Source organism: Symphalangus syndactylus, chromosome 6, assembly GCF_028878055.3.
Source record: "Symphalangus syndactylus isolate Jambi chromosome 6, NHGRI_mSymSyn1-v2.1_pri, whole genome shotgun sequence".
Classification (NCBI taxonomy): domain Eukaryota; kingdom Metazoa; phylum Chordata; class Mammalia; order Primates; family Hylobatidae; genus Symphalangus; species Symphalangus syndactylus.
The window spans coordinates 71728677-71742915 of record NC_072428.2 but is presented as its reverse complement, the minus strand read 5'-3'; the positions used below and the strand labels follow the sequence as shown (position 1 = coordinate 71742915).

The following is a 14239-nucleotide window of genomic DNA, read 5'->3' as shown; positions in this document are numbered from 1 at the left end:
CAACACACGGGGTCTTCAAAAACTTCATAGAAAATGTACATGCTGAAAGTCTATGCATGGATTTCAATTTGTTTGCACTAAAATTAACTTGCACTAACTTGCTAGAACCTTCCTGAACTAGATCTAGACTGAGGCACTAAGAAGGATGAGACATCGGTTGAAAAGGACTCCCATCAGAGCCACATGAATTCCGCTAAAATTGCAGCAGGAACAAACATCAAATGTATGGTGAACTCGGGCGGAATAACAAAGAAGTCACTGAGGTTTTAGGAAAAGCTTGTAAGGACACTGCCCCAAAGGAATCAGCCGTTTACCAATGTATAGCTGGTTTTCAGAGGAGATGAGAAGATACGGAAGGTGAATCCTGCAGTGGCTACGAAAAGCAAATGCTGTGGAAACCATTGGGCACAGATCAGCTGTACTCACGAGCAGAGATTCAGTGGAACTTTTAAACAGGAGGGATCCCGATCCTGTCTAAAATGCCAACGAAAAATGCGAACATCAGCCGGGCATGATGGCGGGTGCCGATAATCCCCGCAACTCGGGATGCTGAGGTAGGGGAATGGAACCCAGGAGTCAGAGGTTGCAGTGAGCCGAGATGGCGCCACTGCACTCCAGCCTGGGGGGCAGAGCGAGACTCTGGAGCAGAAGAGGCCTTCTGGTTTGGAGAGTGTTCCGCTTTTCTGCTCTGGCTCCTCCCCATCTTTGCGGTTTTCCCTACCTTTGCTCATTGATGCTGGTGACCTGCCGATGGGGTTATGGAGTGTATGTCCTTTTTGCTGATGCTGATGCTATTCCTTTCTGTTTATCGGTTTTCCTTCTAAGAGTCAGGTCCCTCAGCTGCAGATCCGTTGGAGTTTGCTGGAGGTGCATTCCAGACCCTGTTTGCCTAGGTTGGTGGGAGTGTAAACTAGTTCAAACATGGTGGAAGACAGTGTGGCCATTCCTCAAGGATCTAGAAGTAGACATACCATTTGACCCAGCGACCCCATTACCGGGTATGCACCCGAAGGTTTAGAAATCATGCTAGGGTAAAGACACATGCACACGTACGTTTATGGCAGCACTATTCAGAATGCAATGACTTGGAACCCTACCCAATTGTCCATCGACGATGATAGACTGCATTAAGGCAATGTGGCCCATAAACACCAAGGATTTCTATGCAGCCACCAAAAGGGATAGGTTCATGTCCTTTGCAGGGACATGGGCGGAGCCGGAAACCATCATTCTGAGCAAACTGTCACAAGGACAGAAAACCAAACACCCCGCGTTCTCACTCGCAGTTGAGAATTGAACAATGAGAACACTCGGTCACAGGGTGGGGAACGTTACACACTGGGGCCTGTCACGGGGTGGAGGGCGGGGTCAGGGATAGCATTGGGAGAAATACCGAACGTAAATGATGGGATGTTGGGTGCAGCAGGTCAGCATGGCACATGGATACCTATGGAAGAAGCGAGCTCTTTGGGCACACGCACCCTACAGCTTAAGATATAATAAAATATTCTAGTGGGGAAATAACCTCTTTGTGTATTTGATTCAGGTTCTTTTGGGCAGTTTACTTAGACACACTATGCAAGCTTGAGATGCCTCAATACAAGGACACGAAGGTTTCCGTGACAATTGACATATATCAATACCTATTTCAGATACGTATTTTATCAATTCAATGCTGCCTCAAAATACCACACTTTTGTCAGAATTGGGAAGAGTGTTTCTGACAAAAGTAGTGATTTAAATAGTGCCTCACTTACATTTTCATTACATTTCTATGACCACTACAGATGTTTGACTTCTCTTGGGTGCTGTAAAACTATTCTCTTCTGAGTACATTGCTGATTTCCTGATGTTTACCTTATTGCCTGTTGAGGCCTGCAGCCCAACTAATTCGTCCGTCCAGTCTCCCATTACAGACCAGTGTGGCAAACTGAAACCACAATGAGGCCCAGGGCGCAGTGGCTCACACCTGTAAAGCCAGTACACTGGGAGGCCAAGCATGGCTGATCATTTGAGGTCAGGAGTTCAAGACCCGCCTGGCCAACGTGGTGGGACCCCGTCTGTACCAGAGACACAAAGTGAGCTGGGCATGGTAATTCTGCCTCTTTATCTCAGCCGAGGGAGGAGAATCACTTGAACCCGGGAGGCAGATTCTGCCTTTCTGATCTCAGCTGAGGTAGGAGACTCACTTGAACCTGGGAGACAGGGGATCTAGCGAGCCGATATCAAGCCAATGCACCCCAACCTGGGCGACAAGAGCGAAACGCTGTCTCAAAAGAGAGCAAAACAACAACACTAAAACAGTCCTATATACCCTATAGAATACTATGAAGCCTCACAAATTAAAGAAATCGTATCATCTGCAACATGAATGAGTCTACAGGAGGTTACAGTGAGTGAAATAAAGCAAAGGCCAGGCACGGAGGCTCGTGACTGTAATCCCACCACTTTGGGAGTCCAAGGCAGGTGGAGCACTTCAGCCCAGGAGTTGCAGATCAAACTGGGCGACGTGGCGAAATCCCATCTCTACCAAAAAAAAACAAACATTAGACAGGTGTGGTGTTGGACGCCTTAGTCCTCGCTACTCAGGAGACTCAAGTGGGAAGATCTCTTGAACCCGGGAGGTGGAGGCCGTGGTGAGCCGTGTTGGTGTCACCGTACTCCAGCCTGCTTGACAGAGTGAGACCCTGTCTCCAAAAGTAAATAAATACATAATAAATTTTTAAAAAGCGAGCACAAAAATTCGAATAATGCGTGACCTGACTGATACGAGGAACGTAACATCGTTGAAATCGTAGCTGCAGAGAGCAGAAGGGTGTTTCCCCGAGGCAGGTGCCGGGGAGGGTGTGGGGAGATGTGAGTCAAATGATACCAAATTTCAGGCAGGAATATTTCTAGAGATCTACTGAGCGTCACGGCGACTACAGTGAATAACTATGTATTGCTTACTTGAAAATAGCTGTGGGAGTAGATTTTCAAAGTATTCTCATCACAATAAAATCAGGATGCGAGGAAACGAGTGTGTTAATTAGCTTGATTTGGTCATTCCACAATGTATACATATATGAAGCCTCACGTTGTACACCATAAATATATATAAATTTCACTGGTCTATTTAAAATGAAAACTTAAATACATTATAAAACTTAAATGATATAACATACAATAAAAAAGACTTGTATTTGTTAAATCTCCACAGAAGGAGTCTAAGTCATAATGGAAAATAAACTTCGAGGAGTGGTAAAATCGATCAGAAACGTCCCATTTCATTGCTTCCCGAAACGTGTCTGACCGAGTGGACATCCTGCTGTTCACTAACTCCTTGTTCTGGAACAGTTAGTGTGTGTGTATGTATGGGTGTGTGGGCTTATACACACAAAGTAAATTAATGGTAATGAAAGCATTCTGATTCTCAGTTTAATTTAGTTATGTAGACAGACACACCCACCCCGCCCCCCAGACGCACATTTATCAAATCAGGCACTCCACCAAAACTAGCTACTTAGTGTGTCATCTCTCACTGCAGATTCAAAAGAGAAACGTGAATTTAGAGAGGCGTGATGGTTCCTTCTCTCCTGGAGCCCAGTTGGAAGTTGACTGACTGATTGGGACATTGTCGTTGGTTGGTCTGGGTGGAAGAAACCACTTGGACCCTTTATTGAACACCTACTGTGTGCCATCGTTTTAAGGCTGCCCGTGTGTTGCTTCGTTCATTCCTCACCATGACCTCCTGATCACACGCTGGAGATCCAAAACCAGAAGCGCGCAGAAGCTATTTGTCCAGTGTTACAAAGCTACTAGGTGGTGGAATTTGAATGTGAACCCAGATGTGTAATTCTAGAGCCTAAGTGCTTCACCCACCTCCCTGTGGTGGCTCTACCGAAAAACAGCTAAGCGCGCATTGAGAAGCTGAGGACTTTCAGCTTTGCTTTTCAAGGATTTTTCTTTTCAATGTTGAAATTCATACCAAGATTGATTGGGCGCCTGCCAGGGGGGGTGGGGGAGAAATCGGGTGGGGGTGGGGAGGTTCAGAAAGCCCCACAGAAGGGGAAGATGCCCAGGACAGAAGACTGTCAGGAGGCTGTTGGGTCAGGGGGTTCGCCTTGTTCTCAGAAGCCGCGGAGGTTCAGGTGGGCTGGGGGAGGCGAGTGGTAGAAGGCCAGAGGTCTGGGAGGGACCGAGGGATGGGGCCAGGCGCGAGGGGCCGCGGCAGGGACTCGGGGGACTGGGAGTGGGGGCTCGGGCCTCGGGGAGCCCATTGGTGGAAGGACGGAGGTCCGGGAGGGGCAGAGGGATGGGGACAGGAGCGACGGCCCGCGGCAGGCACTCCGGGGGGCTGGGAGTCGGGGGTCGGGGTTAGTCTCGGCTTTTGGCCCTGTCCTGCCGCCGGCTGCTCCCGTTTCTTTGGCTTTGCGGCGAGGTGGACAGGGTTAGCTCTCGGGATGGAGGGCGGTTTTGGAAGCGGCCTGGGGCTAAGGACAGGCCAGGGCGGCGGGAGAGGCGGACCGCTGGCATCGCTGGATCTGGGCGCGCTGTCGGACCTTCCACATCACCAGCTGCAGGCAGGCGTTTGCGTCCTCGCTGGAGTTGTGCCCGTCCTGGCTGTCCTGGATGATGTGTCCCAGGTAGTCGGCCGCGAGATTCCTGAGGGAGCGCTTGTAGGGGAAACCCAGGTAGTGCGGGAAGAGCACGGCCGTGTCCACCACGGTGCTGTGGATGAGCTTCAGGGCCAGCAGATCGCTCTCCAGGCTGTGCCCGATGAGGATGGTTTGGGCGCTGAAAAAGCTCAGCAGGATGGCTTGGACTTTGGGCAACGTGATGCTCGTGTTGGCGACGTCGGCCTCGGTCACTCCGGAGAACCTGGTGTTGTAGTCCACGATCTCGTTGTCGGGCTTGACGAAGGTGTCGTACACCACTCGCATGTCGGCGTCCACCACGGTGACGCGGGTCAGCTCCAGGCCGTGCGTGGTGTAGCACATCTCACAGTCCAAGGCGTAGATCCCTGGATAAGCGTCTGTGGAACACTCTTTCTCCAAGGTCTTCACGAAGCCATCGAGGCTGTCCTTGCGGCCGTCCCGCACGTGCTGCTTTGCCACCTGGCAGCCCACGGAGCCAGGAGCCGCTGCACAGCAGGTGTACTGGCTAACCCGGCCTCCAGCCACTTGGCTCGAGCGGACCCGCCCCCAGTGATAATAACACAACTGGTCGCGTACACAGCGGCCCGAGGAGGACACCAGGTACTCGGTGCCACAACGGCAGCAGACCCTGCAGGAGGAGTCGCCGGGCCCCTTCCCCTGGCCAGTGAAGAGGACGGCGCCTCCGGGCTGCTCGGGGTGCGGGAAGGGGTAGCCGTTCTCCTTGAGCTGGTCCTGGGTGAGCAGGAACTCCTGGAGGCGGCTGTACAGGGCGGCCCTGCTGAGGCCGGGCATGGAGCTGGGGGTCAGGCCCTTCAGCCTCTTGAGGGTGTTCAGGACCACGTTCAGGTACACGTTCTTGTTGGGGCTGCAGTCGTAGGCCGCCTTCTCCTCGTTCAGCGCCTTCTCCTCGGCCTCCTGCTTGGAGGCGCAGAACTTGAGACACTCTTTGGTGAACAGTTGGAGATAGCCTCGGCGGATGACGGTGGGGACTTGGCACCCCGAGCTTCGGAGGATAATGGGTTCCTTCAAACGCGCTAAGGATGGACGACGGACGATCCGCTTAGAGCTGATGGTGGTGGAGGTCTTGTCTGCCATCCCCGACCTGTTGCGCGTCTTCCGTGGCTGTCTGCCGACCTTGGAGCCATTGGAGCGTTGGCTTCCGCTGGCCACCCGGGTTCTCTTGGCATCTGTGGCACCGGTGGCCAAGCAAGGGCTGTGAAAGTGGGCGATCCTCTTCCTCTCCCTGGGGGCTGAGATGCGGACTGCGGAGGGTCTCTCTGCCAGCTTTGGGGCGGCTGGCAGGCAGCAGGCCGATCCCCGCTGCGCGGGGAAGCACCAAGCCTCCGTCACCATCTCGGGCCACGCAGGGGGCACAGCCGGACCCGTATTCTCGGGCTCCGTCTGGATCCCCACAGATGCTGAGGCCCGCTTGTGCATCTGGGGCACCCGGAGCCCGAAGCTCTGGGCAGGCTGATGAGAGGGCAGTGGGAATTCTGGAGCCTCGAGGGCCGCCTCCTCGGCCGCCTTCTTCGCTTCTGGATAGCCAGGTGGGAACCAGCAGGGAGCTGTGGCTCGCAACATCTCGCTGCCTTCGGGAGCACCTGCGTGGCTCTGCTCCTCTCCCAACTGGCGGCTTCAAGGAGTGCCGCCGCGGAGGCGCACCGCCTTTATATACGCACAGGGCTCTTCTGTGAGAGAGGGTGGGACTTGTCCTTCATTACGTTGCTACTTCCATCCAATCACACTGAACCTCATCTTCCACCAGACTCCAGCTTGCGGGGGGGCTCAGGGTCTGCTAATGGAAGCAACCCGAACTCCTGGTTGCTAACCTTGGAGCTAGCTTGCTTTTCCTGAGGTGATTAAGTGTCCCTGCTCAGCAGTACCATAATGGCTAGTGGAACTGAGCCACATAGCCGCACATTGAGTTTCAGGGAGGTTGCTCAACTTGCTCGGGCCCACACAGCACCCCCACGGAGCCGGGACTGGGCCAGCCGTCTGCTGCTGCCTGCTAGTGGGCAGGATCTGTCTGGGCTTGCCTTTCCCTGCTCTGTGCACTCCTCCACCGTGGGCAGCTTGAGGACAGGAAGCGGACCGCAACCACTTCTCTCCCAGGACGTGGGCAACGTTCAACACACGGGGTCTTCAAAAACTTCATAGAAAATGTACATGCTGAAAGTCTATGCATGGATTTCAATTTGTTTGCACTAAAATTAACTTGCACTAACTTGTTAGAACCTTCCTGAACTAGATCTAGACTGAGGCACTAAGAAGGATGAGACATCGGTTGAAAAGGACTCCCATCAGAGCCACATGAATTCCGCTAAAATTGCAGCAGGAACAAACATCAAATGTATGGTGAACTCGGGCGGAATAACAAAGAAGTCACTGAGGTTTTAGGAAAAGCTTGTAAGGACACTGCCCCAAAGGAATCAGCCGTTTACCAATGTATAGCTGGTTTTCAGAGGAGATGAGAAGATACGGAAGGTGAATCCTGCAGTGGCTACGAAAAGCAAATGCTGTGGAAACCATTGGGCACAGATCAGCTGTACTCACGAGCAGAGATTCAGTGGAACTTTTAAACAGGAGGGATCCCGATCCTGTCTAAAATGCCAACGAAAAATGCGAACATCAGCCGGGCATGATGGCGGGTGCCGATAATCCCCGCAACTCGGGATGCTGAGGTAGGGGAATGGAACCCAGGAGTCAGAGGTTGCAGTGAGCCGAGATGGCGCCACTGCACTCCAGCCTGGGGGGCAGAGCGAGACTCTGGAGCAGAAGAGGCCTTCTGGTTTGGAGAGTGTTCCGCTTTTCTGCTCTGGCTCCTCCCCATCTTTGCGGTTTTCCCTACCTTTGCTCATTGATGCTGGTGACCTGCCGATGGGGTTATGGAGTGTATGTCCTTTTTGCTGATGCTGATGCTATTCCTTTCTGTTTATCGGTTTTCCTTCTAAGAGTCAGGTCCCTCAGCTGCAGATCCGTTGGAGTTTGCTGGAGGTGCATTCCAGACCCTGTTTGCCTAGGTTGGTGGGAGTGTAAACTAGTTCAAACATGGTGGAAGACAGTGTGGCCATTCCTCAAGGATCTAGAAGTAGACATACCATTTGACCCAGCGACCCCATTACCGGGTATGCACCCGAAGGTTTAGAAATCATGCTAGGGTAAAGACACATGCACACGTACGTTTATGGCAGCACTATTCAGAATGCAATGACTTGGAACCCTACCCAATTGTCCATCGACGATGATAGACTGCATTAAGGCAATGTGGCCCATAAACACCAAGGATTTCTATGCAGCCACCAAAAGGGATAGGTTCATGTCCTTTGCAGGGACATGGGCGGAGCCGGAAACCATCATTCTGAGCAAACTGTCACAAGGACAGAAAACCAAACACCCCGCGTTCTCACTCGCAGTTGAGAATTGAACAATGAGAACACTCGGTCACAGGGTGGGGAACGTTACACACTGGGGCCTGTCACGGGGTGGAGGGCGGGGTCAGGGATAGCATTGGGAGAAATACCGAACGTAAATGATGGGATGTTGGGTGCAGCAGGTCAGCATGGCACATGGATACCTATGGAAGAAGCGAGCTCTTTGGGCACACGCACCCTACAGCTTAAGATATAATAAAATATTCTAGTGGGGAAATAACCTCTTTGTGTATTTGATTCAGGTTCTTTTGGGCAGTTTACTTAGACACACTATGCAAGCTTGAGATGCCTCAATACAAGGACACGAAGGTTTCCGTGACAATTGACATATATCAATACCTATTTCAGATACGTATTTTATCAATTCAATGCTGCCTCAAAATACCACACTTTTGTCAGAATTGGGAAGAGTGTTTCTGACAAAAGTAGTGATTTAAATAGTGCCTCACTTACATTTTCATTACATTTCTATGACCACTACAGATGTTTGACTTCTCTTGGGTGCTGTAAAACTATTCTCTTCTGAGTACATTGCTGATTTCCTGATGTTTACCTTATTGCCTGTTGAGGCCTGCAGCCCAACTAATTCGTCCGTCCAGTCTCCCATTACAGACCAGTGTGGCAAACTGAAACCACAATGAGGCCCAGGGCGCAGTGGCTCACACCTGTAAAGCCAGTACACTGGGAGGCCAAGCATGGCTGATCATTTGAGGTCAGGAGTTCAAGACCCGCCTGGCCAACGTGGTGGGACCCCGTCTGTACCAGAGACACAAAGTGAGCTGGGCATGGTAATTCTGCCTCTTTATCTCAGCCGAGGGAGGAGAATCACTTGAACCCGGGAGGCAGATTCTGCCTTTCTGATCTCAGCTGAGGTAGGAGACTCACTTGAACCTGGGAGACAGGGGATCTAGCGAGCCGATATCAAGCCAATGCACCCCAACCTGGGCGACAAGAGCGAAACGCTGTCTCAAAAGAGAGCAAAACAACAACACTAAAACAGTCCTATATACCCTATAGAATACTATGAAGCCTCACAAATTAAAGAAATCGTATCATCTGCAACATGAATGAGTCTACAGGAGGTTACAGTGAGTGAAATAAAGCAAAGGCCAGGCACGGAGGCTCGTGACTGTAATCCCACCACTTTGGGAGTCCAAGGCAGGTGGAGCACTTCAGCCCAGGAGTTGCAGATCAAACTGGGCGACGTGGCGAAATCCCATCTCTACCAAAAAAAAACAAACATTAGACAGGTGTGGTGTTGGACGCCTTAGTCCTCGCTACTCAGGAGACTCAAGTGGGAAGATCTCTTGAACCCGGGAGGTGGAGGCCGTGGTGAGCCGTGTTGGTGTCACCGTACTCCAGCCTGCTTGACAGAGTGAGACCCTGTCTCCAAAAGTAAATAAATACATAATAAATTTTTAAAAAGCGAGCACAAAAATTCGAATAATGCGTGACCTGACTGATACGAGGAACGTAACATCGTTGAAATCGTAGCTGCAGAGAGCAGAAGGGTGTTTCCCCGAGGCAGGTGCCGGGGAGGGTGTGGGGAGATGTGAGTCAAATGATACCAAATTTCAGGCAGGAATATTTCTAGAGATCTACTGAGCGTCACGGCGACTACAGTGAATAACTATGTATTGCTTACTTGAAAATAGCTGTGGGAGTAGATTTTCAAAGTATTCTCATCACAATAAAATCAGGATGCGAGGAAACGAGTGTGTTAATTAGCTTGATTTGGTCATTCCACAATGTATACATATATGAAGCCTCACGTTGTACACCATAAATATATATAAATTTCACTGGTCTATTTAAAATGAAAACTTAAATACATTATAAAACTTAAATGATATAACATACAATAAAAAAGACTTGTATTTGTTAAATCTCCACAGAAGGAGTCTAAGTCATAATGGAAAATAAACTTCGAGGAGTGGTAAAATCGATCAGAAACGTCCCATTTCATTGCTTCCCGAAACGTGTCTGACCGAGTGGACATCCTGCTGTTCACTAACTCCTTGTTCTGGAACAGTTAGTGTGTGTGTATGTATGGGTGTGTGGGCTTATACACACAAAGTAAATTAATGGTAATGAAAGCATTCTGATTCTCAGTTTAATTTAGTTATGTAGACAGACACACCCACCCCGCCCCCCAGACGCACATTTATCAAATCAGGCACTCCACCAAAACTAGCTACTTAGTGTGTCATCTCTCACTGCAGATTCAAAAGAGAAACGTGAATTTAGAGAGGCGTGATGGTTCCTTCTCTCCTGGAGCCCAGTTGGAAGTTGACTGACTGATTGGGACATTGTCGTTGGTTGGTCTGGGTGGAAGAAACCACTTGGACCCTTTATTGAACACCTACTGTGTGCCATCGTTTTAAGGCTGCCCGTGTGTTGCTTCGTTCATTCCTCACCATGACCTCCTGATCACACGCTGGAGATCCAAAACCAGAAGCGCGCAGAAGCTATTTGTCCAGTGTTACAAAGCTACTAGGTGGTGGAATTTGAATGTGAACCCAGATGTGTAATTCTAGAGCCTAAGTGCTTCACCCACCTCCCTGTGGTGGCTCTACCGAAAAACAGCTAAGCGCGCATTGAGAAGCTGAGGACTTTCAGCTTTGCTTTTCAAGGATTTTTCTTTTCAATGTTGAAATTCATACCAAGATTGATTGGGCGCCTGCCAGGGGGGGTGGGGGAGAAATCGGGTGGGGGTGGGGAGGTTCAGAAAGCCCCACAGAAGGGGAAGATGCCCAGGACAGAAGACTGTCAGGAGGCTGTTGGGTCAGGGGGTTCGCCTTGTTCTCAGAAGCCGCGGAGGTTCAGGTGGGCTGGGGGAGGCGAGTGGTAGAAGGCCAGAGGTCTGGGAGGGACCGAGGGATGGGGCCAGGCGCGAGGGGCCGCGGCAGGGACTCGGGGGACTGGGAGTGGGGGCTCGGGCCTCGGGGAGCCCATTGGTGGAAGGACGGAGGTCCGGGAGGGGCAGAGGGATGGGGACAGGAGCGACGGCCCGCGGCAGGCACTCCGGGGGGCTGGGAGTCGGGGGTCGGGGTTAGTCTCGGCTTTTGGCCCTGTCCTGCCGCCGGCTGCTCCCGTTTCTTTGGCTTTGCGGCGAGGTGGACAGGGTTAGCTCTCGGGATGGAGGGCGGTTTTGGAAGCGGCCTGGGGCTAAGGACAGGCCAGGGCGGCGGGAGAGGCGGACCGCTGGCATCGCTGGATCTGGGCGCGCTGTCGGACCTTCCACATCACCAGCTGCAGGCAGGCGTTTGCGTCCTCGCTGGAGTTGTGCCCGTCCTGGCTGTCCTGGATGATGTGTCCCAGGTAGTCGGCCGCGAGATTCCTGAGGGAGCGCTTGTAGGGGAAACCCAGGTAGTGCGGGAAGAGCACGGCCGTGTCCACCACGGTGCTGTGGATGAGCTTCAGGGCCAGCAGATCGCTCTCCAGGCTGTGCCCGATGAGGATGGTTTGGGCGCTGAAAAAGCTCAGCAGGATGGCTTGGACTTTGGGCAACGTGATGCTCGTGTTGGCGACGTCGGCCTCGGTCACTCCGGAGAACCTGGTGTTGTAGTCCACGATCTCGTTGTCGGGCTTGACGAAGGTGTCGTACACCACTCGCATGTCGGCGTCCACCACGGTGACGCGGGTCAGCTCCAGGCCGTGCGTGGTGTAGCACATCTCACAGTCCAAGGCGTAGATCCCTGGATAAGCGTCTGTGGAACACTCTTTCTCCAAGGTCTTCACGAAGCCATCGAGGCTGTCCTTGCGGCCGTCCCGCACGTGCTGCTTTGCCACCTGGCAGCCCACGGAGCCAGGAGCCGCTGCACAGCAGGTGTACTGGCTAACCCGGCCTCCAGCCACTTGGCTCGAGCGGACCCGCCCCCAGTGATAATAACACAACTGGTCGCGTACACAGCGGCCCGAGGAGGACACCAGGTACTCGGTGCCACAACGGCAGCAGACCCTGCAGGAGGAGTCGCCGGGCCCCTTCCCCTGGCCAGTGAAGAGGACGGCGCCTCCGGGCTGCTCGGGGTGCGGGAAGGGGTAGCCGTTCTCCTTGAGCTGGTCCTGGGTGAGCAGGAACTCCTGGAGGCGGCTGTACAGGGCGGCCCTGCTGAGGCCGGGCATGGAGCTGGGGGTCAGGCCCTTCAGCCTCTTGAGGGTGTTCAGGACCACGTTCAGGTACACGTTCTTGTTGGGGCTGCAGTCGTAGGCCGCCTTCTCCTCGTTCAGCGCCTTCTCCTCGGCCTCCTGCTTGGAGGCGCAGAACTTGAGACACTCTTTGGTGAACAGTTGGAGATAGCCTCGGCGGATGACGGTGGGGACTTGGCACCCCGAGCTTCGGAGGATAATGGGTTCCTTCAAACGCGCTAAGGATGGACGACGGACGATCCGCTTAGAGCTGATGGTGGTGGAGGTCTTGTCTGCCATCCCCGACCTGTTGCGCGTCTTCCGTGGCTGTCTGCCGACCTTGGAGCCATTGGAGCGTTGGCTTCCGCTGGCCACCCGGGTTCTCTTGGCATCTGTGGCACCGGTGGCCAAGCAAGGGCTGTGAAAGTGGGCGATCCTCTTCCTCTCCCTGGGGGCTGAGATGCGGACTGCGGAGGGTCTCTCTGCCAGCTTTGGGGCGGCTGGCAGGCAGCAGGCCGATCCCCGCTGCGCGGGGAAGCACCAAGCCTCCGTCACCATCTCGGGCCACGCAGGGGGCACAGCCGGACCCGTATTCTCGGGCTCCGTCTGGATCCCCACAGATGCTGAGGCCCGCTTGTGCATCTGGGGCACCCGGAGCCCGAAGCTCTGGGCAGGCTGATGAGAGGGCAGTGGGAATTCTGGAGCCTCGAGGGCCGCCTCCTCGGCCGCCTTCTTCGCTTCTGGATAGCCAGGTGGGAACCAGCAGGGAGCTGTGGCTCGCAACATCTCGCTGCCTTCGGGAGCACCTGCGTGGCTCTGCTCCTCTCCCAACTGGCGGCTTCAAGGAGTGCCGCCGCGGAGGCGCACCGCCTTTATATACGCACAGGGCTCTTCTGTGAGAGAGGGTGGGACTTGTCCTTCATTACGTTGCTACTTCCATCCAATCACACTGAACCTCATCTTCCACCAGACTCCAGCTTGCGGGGGGGCTCAGGGTCTGCTAATGGAAGCAACCCGAACTCCTGGTTGCTAACCTTGGAGCTAGCTTGCTTTTCCTGAGGTGATTAAGTGTCCCTGCTCAGCAGTACCATAATGGCTAGTGGAACTGAGCCACATAGCCGCACATTGAGTTTCAGGGAGGTTGCTCAACTTGCTCGGGCCCACACAGCACCCCCACGGAGCCGGGACTGGGCCAGCCGTCTGCTGCTGCCTGCTAGTGGGCAGGATCTGTCTGGGCTTGCCTTTCCCTGCTCTGTGCACTCCTCCACCGTGGGCAGCTTGAGGACAGGAAGCGGACCGCAACCACTTCTCTCCCAGGACGTGGGCAACGTTCAACACACGGGGTCTTCAAAAACTTCATAGAAAATGTACATGCTGAAAGTCTATGCATGGATTTCAATTTGTTTGCACTAAAATTAACTTGCACTAACTTGCTAGAACCTTCCTGAACTAGATCTAGACTGAGGCACTAAGAAGGATGAGACATCGGTTGAAAAGGACTCCCATCAGAGCCACATGAATTCCGCTAAAATTGCAGCAGGAACAAACATCAAATGTATGGTGAACTCGGGCGGAATAACAAAGAAGTCACTGAGGTTTTAGGAAAAGCTTGTAAGGACACTGCCCCAAAGGAATCAGCCGTTTACCAATGTATAGCTGGTTTTCAGAGGAGATGAGAAGATACGGAAGGTGAATCCTGCAGTGGCTACGAAAAGCAAATGCTGTGGAAACCATTGGGCACAGATCAGCTGTACTCACGAGCAGAGATTCAGTGGAACTTTTAAACAGGAGGGATCCCGATCCTGTCTAAAATGCCAACGAAAAATGCGAACATCAGCCGGGCATGATGGCGGGTGCCGATAATCCCCGCAACTCGGGATGCTGAGGTAGGGGAATGGAACCCAGGAGTCAGAGGTTGCAGTGAGCCGAGATGGCGCCACTGCACTCCAGCCTGGGGGGCAGAGCGAGACTCTGGAGCAGAAGAGGCCTTCTGGTTTGGAGAGTGTTCCGCTTTTCTGCTCTGGCTCCTCCCCATCTTTGCGG

At 53.0% G+C, this 14239-nt stretch overlaps 2 pseudogenes; both read right to left on the bottom strand.

Moving 5' to 3' along the window:
• Positions 1-4154: 4154 nt before the first annotated feature.
• On the bottom strand, positions 4155-6218 carry LOC129484074 (exonuclease GOR-like; annotated as a pseudogene).
• Positions 6219-10918: 4700 nt separating this feature from the next.
• LOC129484075 (exonuclease GOR-like) lies at positions 10919-12982 on the bottom strand (annotated as a pseudogene).
• Positions 12983-14239: the final 1257 nt, after the last annotated feature.